Raw genomic sequence first — 7,047 nt, 5'->3', positions numbered from 1 at the left:
TCCGATTATAATTGTAGACGCATTTTTTTTGACGAAATTAAAAGCATGTATATATATATATATATATATTATTTTATGTATATATTATATATATTATTAACAAAAATTTTATTATTATTTACGGGCCCAATGAACAGTTACAACCCATCAGGCCTAACAGTGGCCCGTTTTCAGGCCCAATGACCCGATTTGGAGTAGGGTTTGTTCGAAACCCTAGCTCTCCCTCACTCGTCTCGCCGCAACTGCCCCGAAGTCCCCACTCCTCATGCAGCCACTCGGTCAGCAAACCTAACTTTCCCGGTGGTTCCCTCGGCAATGTCGACAACCACCAACAAGAAAACAAACACAAGTGTTAGTGTTTTATTAGGATTTAAACACCTAAAAATAGGGTATTTGAAGCCCTATAAATGAGATGTAATCGAGAATAAGAGAAAAAGGGGGAGGACAGGCACAAACATACTATTTTTACACTATGATTACACGCACATAAACACAATTTTTGTACATGAAATACCAGACAAATACGAAGAAAATACATGATTGTTTCGAAGCATTTTTGGTAACGATTCCGAAAAGAAAATAAAGGTAAAAACCTTACCTTTTGTCGGTCGAGGCTTGCATGTAGGATTTGTTTTGATTTTTCATCGATTTGGTTAGAAGAAAACAAAAAATATTCTTTCAAAAGTTCCTTAGATCTATGCTCCGCCGCTGTTGTTTTTCAAAAAATGTTTGTCGTTTTGAAACAAGAGGGTTAAAAGGTTTTTGAAAAAAAAAAATTTGCGCCGCTGATGACTGGTGGCCGGCGCCAATCAACGGCGGTCGGTGAGGCGGCATCGATTAACGACGACCTGTGAGACGACGCAGCTGTCGGAATCTGGAAACAGCGGTGGCTATTCTTCCTTGATGAAGAACAACCGAGAGAAAAATAGAGAAAAGGGAAAGGGGGCTCGGTTTAGAGAAGGAGAAAATGAAATTAAAAAGAAAATTTGGCTTATATAGTAAGCCCACTGGACCGACCGACCCGAGCGGATCTCCTAGGGGATCCGCGTGTTTTTGAAAGAAAGTGGGATAACCCTAGTTTTAGTCCCCTTTCATTTTTGAAACTTTTATTTCACTCCCTAATTCACAATTTTAACATTAATTTTCTTCCGAATTTGACCCTCCAGTTTGGCTTTCATTTCAACTTAGTCCCGTTGTGATTTTTTTTTATTTCTATTTAATTCTATTATAATAATAATTATTATGTTTAATAGTATTATTCCTTTTTTTTACTATACTTATTTTATATCTCCTTTTATTTTATTTTATTTTTGTCCTAATATTTATTTATATATGTACATATATTTATTTATTTTACATAATATTTCTACGTATACATTTTTTCTATTTTCTACTTATTTTACTATATACTATATCTTACTATATGTATGTTATTTATATTACTTTTTTTTTATTATTTTCCTTTTCCTTTTTATTTTTGTTTATGTTTCTTTTCTATTTTCTCTTTGTTTTTTATTCTTTTTTTCTCATTTTTATTTGTATTCATTTTTTGTTTTGTTTTATTTTATGTTTATTTTATGTTTATTATTTTATTTGTTCTCCTTATATTATTTATGTTATTATCATTTTTATCATTTTCTTATTTTGTTTATTATTTTTAGCATTTTATATCTTAATCCCATTCGACTTCTCATTTCAAATTTAACATTTGAGTCCTTTTAAGGGTCTACGTTCAAATCAATAAGAGGTAAGTAATTCATATCAATTTTTATCTTTTTAATTAAACTTGTAATTTTTGTAATTAAGATAACTGAAAATTACGTAGTACCAACAGGGCAACTCAAGGGTGCTAACCCTTCCTTAACTGTAACCGACTCCCGAATTCGACATATCACTGGTAAAATGCAGATCAGGTAAAAAATAAGGTATCCGATCAACCATTTGTTTTAAAATAAATGATCGATGGCAACTCCTAATTCATTTTCCTAAGTCGAAGCCCAATTCCGAGCCCACCCGAAAGACGGTTCTGACAGTTTGGCGACTCCACTGGGGACATGTAAGTGAGTCAGGCTATGGTAATTTCTAGTTGTCTTTTCAACGAAAAGGGTAAGTTTAAATTTTAAGGTAACATTTCGATCCTTATTGCTTACTTTTGATTATATTTTCGAGTAAATAGTTGTACTAATCGTTTTCTAATGATTTCAGCCTTCAAAGCTTGTTTTTCACTTAAGGCTCTAAACTCAAGCTTCGAACCATATTTAAGTGAGAGTGAAAGCGATGCCTTCGTGTGAATTTATTCACCGCACAGGCCTAGCAAGTAGCCTTTGAGATTCATATATCTTATGTCTTCGTGTGAATTTTTTAACCGCACAGACATAAGAGAATACGTCCTCTCGAGTTTAACTTAGTCCACACAAGCTTGTAATAGGCTTAGGACTAAGGGTCTGGCAAGCCTAAGGGGGCACCATCAAGGAGAACTCGAGTACCCTTTTTTAGAACCTAAATCGGGAGACTATGGAGAATTAGAGCCTACCCCGAAACCATATACCAAAACCTAGGATATTTTTACCCTAACCATGCTATTTTTTTACTTTTCTTTCTTTCTTTCGTCATTTTTTTATTTTGCTAACTTTTTACCTTTGTGTTTATTTTTTAGCATTTGCATCATAACAAGAGGTAATTGATCCCTAAAAAGGTGTTTATTACACATAAAATAATATGCATTAATAGAGGCCAGAATCATTAAAATCGAAGAGAATATGGCAAAATTACAGAAAGAGCTGGAGGATAAGATGGCTCAGAACAGTAAAAGTACCCTGGAGTCCATTAAGAAGAACCAGGAGTCCTTGGTCGATCAAATTGTGGCCAAGTTATCGGGTTTACAACAGACCAATGTACCTGGGGCAGGTTCACTGGAGGGGTAACTATACCACCAACCCCACAAATGGTTGTCTCACCAGGGATCTTACCTGGACTGTAAGGGGACTCATCTGCTACCAAAGAGAAAGTCGTATCTGTTACAATGTACAAAATTCTGCAACTAACCCTGACAATCATCCAGATGACTATCGTATCCCAGATTTCGATGAAGAGGATAAGGCAAAAAAGATGGAAGAAAAGATCAAGATGCTGGAAGACCAAATGAAGATGGTCAAAGAGGACCACAACTATTATGGAGTGGATGCAATGAAGCTGTGCCTGGTTTCGGATTTGGTGTTCCCACCAAAGTTCAAGGTCCTTGAGTTTGAGAAGTTTGATGGGAACAGTTGCCCCTCAGCCCACATCATTATGTTCTATCAGAAGATGACATGATATGTAGGAAATGACCAACTCTTGATCCATTTCTTCCAGGAGAGCCTGTCGGGCTCAGCCATCCGATGGTATAATCAGCTAAGTTGATCTCATATCAAGACTTGGAAAGACTTAGCCAAGTTATTTCTGGAACAATACAAACACATCAATGACATGAGACCCGATCGAGTTATGCTACAAAGCATGAAAAAGAAGCATAATGAGAGTTTCAGACAATACACAAAGCAATGGAGGGATTTAGCTATGCAAGTTCATCAACCCTTGGATGAGAAGAAAACTAGGAAACTTTTTGTGCAGACGCTAAAGGCTCCTTATTTCGGGCACCTGGTCGCAAACACATCTGGAAATTTCGCTGACATAGTAATGGCTAGAGAAATGATAGAAATGGCCATAAAGCAAGGAAAAATCGAAGGAGGGGATGTTGCTCAGAATCCTTTGCCTAACCACTAAGAAGGCAGGGTCAATGCGATTGTTTATGAAAGAGTTTAGATCAGCTTAAGGGGATCACACCTAACTAATATGGGGATTAGACCTCATAATGTCTTCCATAAAAAGACTCATATCAATCCAATCCCAATGACATATGAAGAGTTGCTCCCAACTCTAGTCGAGAAGAATCTTGTGACTCCAGTTCAATCCAAACCTAGGGAGGATCCATATCCTGAAGGCATTGATGTTAACACTATATGCAACTATCATATTGGGAGCACAGGGCACACCACTGAGAACTGTGGGGCATTGAAGCGTAAGGTCCAAGATCTGATCAATTCATGGGCATTGGCTTTCAATGTGTAATAGGGTATTCTGATCGGGAGTTGATTGGGGCATCCATCAGGAGTTTTGTTGTATTATCATGCATGTCATCTTGTTTGAAATTGTTTTTATTTTGTGCTTCTTATGTTTAAAGTCACTTGACGTTCAAACATTTTAAATAAAATGCTTTATTTTGAGGAAATGAGCAAATTTTAATCTTGAATTCCTTGAATATCACCTTAATTAAAAGCTTTTTAATAATTTAGATTTTAAATCTTTGACAAATGATAAGATTGAACCCTGCAAAACAAAGACCCCCTGATCCTAATTTAAAAGATACACCAGACTACATACTCTCCTCTTACGGGGACCGAGCTAGTTTTCTCTTCTCATGAAGAGTCCATCAAGGGTTTGACATTCAGATATGTATTAGGAGCGGATAAAATGAGGCATCTAGTACCTGAAATTGAAAATCTAATTGGTTTTTATTTCTGTTAATGACGTTCAATGATGATCATGATATTCTCAGATGGAATTGTTAAGTAGGTGAATCAAGGGAATTGAACTCTAATGATGAGATTTTATGACCTTCAACAAACACCTAGACTATAACAGGTTTTCCTTAAAAAACTTAGGAAATTGGACCTGTATACCCAGATTATAATATTATATATATACAATAAAGCTTGAGCTGTCCCTCTAAAGAAATTGGTTAAACACCCCGACTTTATGGATAAGATTCAGCTAGTCTGATAAAGGTGATTATAATGTAAAATAAAGCTTGAGTTATTCCTCTAGAGCAATTGGTTAAACGCCCCGGCTTTATGGATAATATTCTGCTAGTCTGATAAAGGTGATTATAATATTTATACAATGATATTAAGATACCCCTCTAGAGTAATTGGTTAAACGCCCCGGCTCTATGGATTCAGCTAGTCAGACAATGGCAAAATTAAATAAGGAGTTTTGGTAAAAGATATACTAAGGGGGTTAAGGAACACCTGTTATAGTCAATTTCACACGAGCACTTAGGAATTTCATTTTTAGACCGATATTTCTATACTGCCTTTGTTAGAGGAGCCTATGAAGCTTGAACAAATGGAAGATATCAGAGAACTGAAATAGAAGTGTTCTAAAAGGTCTAGCCATTGATTTTTCTAGTTGTGTCATTTTGTTTGCCTCCGATTAAAATATCAAACCAAGAAAGAGGGGCGAGCCATGACCGAATTGAGGAAACAAACCTTAGGATTTAGGTAGCCCACCTCTAAACCAACTTTTCGATCATGATATTTGTCAAAGATTTGCAACTATCAAAGCATAAAAGAGAATTTGATTCTTTTGATATCCAATGAACTCATGTTTTATGATTTGCTTCAATTGTGAAACCTAGAAGTCGGCAATATTTTTCAAAATTCCTTTTGATATTTTCAAAATTTTGAAAATTCAAAGGAAGAAAAGCATTTTTAAACAAGATAAGTTCTCTAGAAGCATATCTTGGAATTCAACAAATATCTCTTCGAAGCTCAAGATCAAAGCTGAGGCAAAGGAAGCCATTTTTGGGGCAAAATTTGATAGGAGAAGGAAAAGAAATCATCTTAGGTTGAGGTTTGTACGAGTACACCCTGGTGGAAATGAAGACAAACTGAGTCAGGGATAGAATGAAGACTGTTCACGTAATTATTCCTTTCACAGATCAACATTATGTACATCATGTTTAAGCATATTGAAGAATCCAAGATCAAGAATCAGAAATTCAAGATTCCAGAATCAAGAGTCATCAAGAATGATAACCAGAGATTGAGATTTCTCTCCAAACCCTAACACATTTCGCATATACATTTTAGGCATACATAAGAGCATTGCATCCGTAGCATTGCATGACTGCATAATTTTGCAAATTCATGCTAGAGTCAATTTCAACTTCACAGCGAAAGATATTAAACTCCAAAGAGATGCAATTTACAAGTGTGGATTTTAACTTCACAACGAATGACGTCCAATTAAAAGCTCAACTTCACAGTGAAGGGGCTTCCCAGTTTCATTTAGAGCCAATTTTAACTTCACGGCAAAGGATATTGGACTTGAAGCAACATTCATCTTTAAATTGGATTTCAACTTCACGAAAAAGGATATCCAATTCGAGGCTCGACTTCACAACGAAGAAGCCATCCATGACATCAACTTCACGACGAAGAATATCGTGTCCACCAGTAAGAACGAGCTGACTTCGATCGCTTCTGAGATTGTTTCTCTCAAAACAAAGTGTCGTCTCGCTAGAGATAAATTTTCTTGAAACATATTTTGTCTCGCTTGAGATAGTCTCATTTAATACAGAGGATTTATCTCACTTGAGATTGTTTTTCTTAAAACAAACTCATTTAAAACAAACTTTGTCTCACTTGAGACAGTTTTTACTCGAAAGAAGACATTTCATTTCACTCAAGATTGTTTTTAAAGAAAGTTGTCTCCCTTGAGATAGTTTACCTTGAAACAAAATTTTGTCTCCCTTTAGACAGTTTCTCTTGAAACATAAACTTTGAAAACGTTTCCCTTGAAACGAATTCTGTCTCTCTTGATATAGTTTCCCTTGGAACGAATTTTGTCTCTCTTGAGACTGTTTCCCTTGAAACAAATTTTGTCTCTCTTGAGACAGTTTCCCTTGAAACATATTTTGTCTCACTTGAGACCATTTTTCTTGAAACAAATTTTGTCTCCCTCAAGATCGTTTCTCATGAAACAACAACCAAACTTTGAGATGTTTCTCTTGAAACAAATCCTATTATTTTTTAGATCGTTTCTCATGAAACAACATACTTTGAGTTCAATTTCAATTACACGACGAAGGATTTCGTGCTCAGAATTTTCCAGTTTCGACTCAACCTCACGACGAGGGGGTCATTTCGTGATTTAAGCTGACAAACCAATCTTAATATCGGATATCAACTCTACGACAGAGGATATTCGATATGGCCAAAAAGTGTG

The sequence above is a fragment of the Hibiscus syriacus genome, unplaced genomic scaffold, assembly GCF_006381635.1.
Source record: "Hibiscus syriacus cultivar Baekdansim isolate YM2019G1 unplaced genomic scaffold, ASM638163v2 tig00112738_pilon, whole genome shotgun sequence".
In the NCBI taxonomy this organism is placed as follows: Eukaryota; Viridiplantae; Streptophyta; class Magnoliopsida; order Malvales; family Malvaceae; genus Hibiscus; species Hibiscus syriacus.
The sequence above is the reverse complement of the archived record's forward strand: the minus strand, read 5'-3'. Positions refer to the sequence as shown.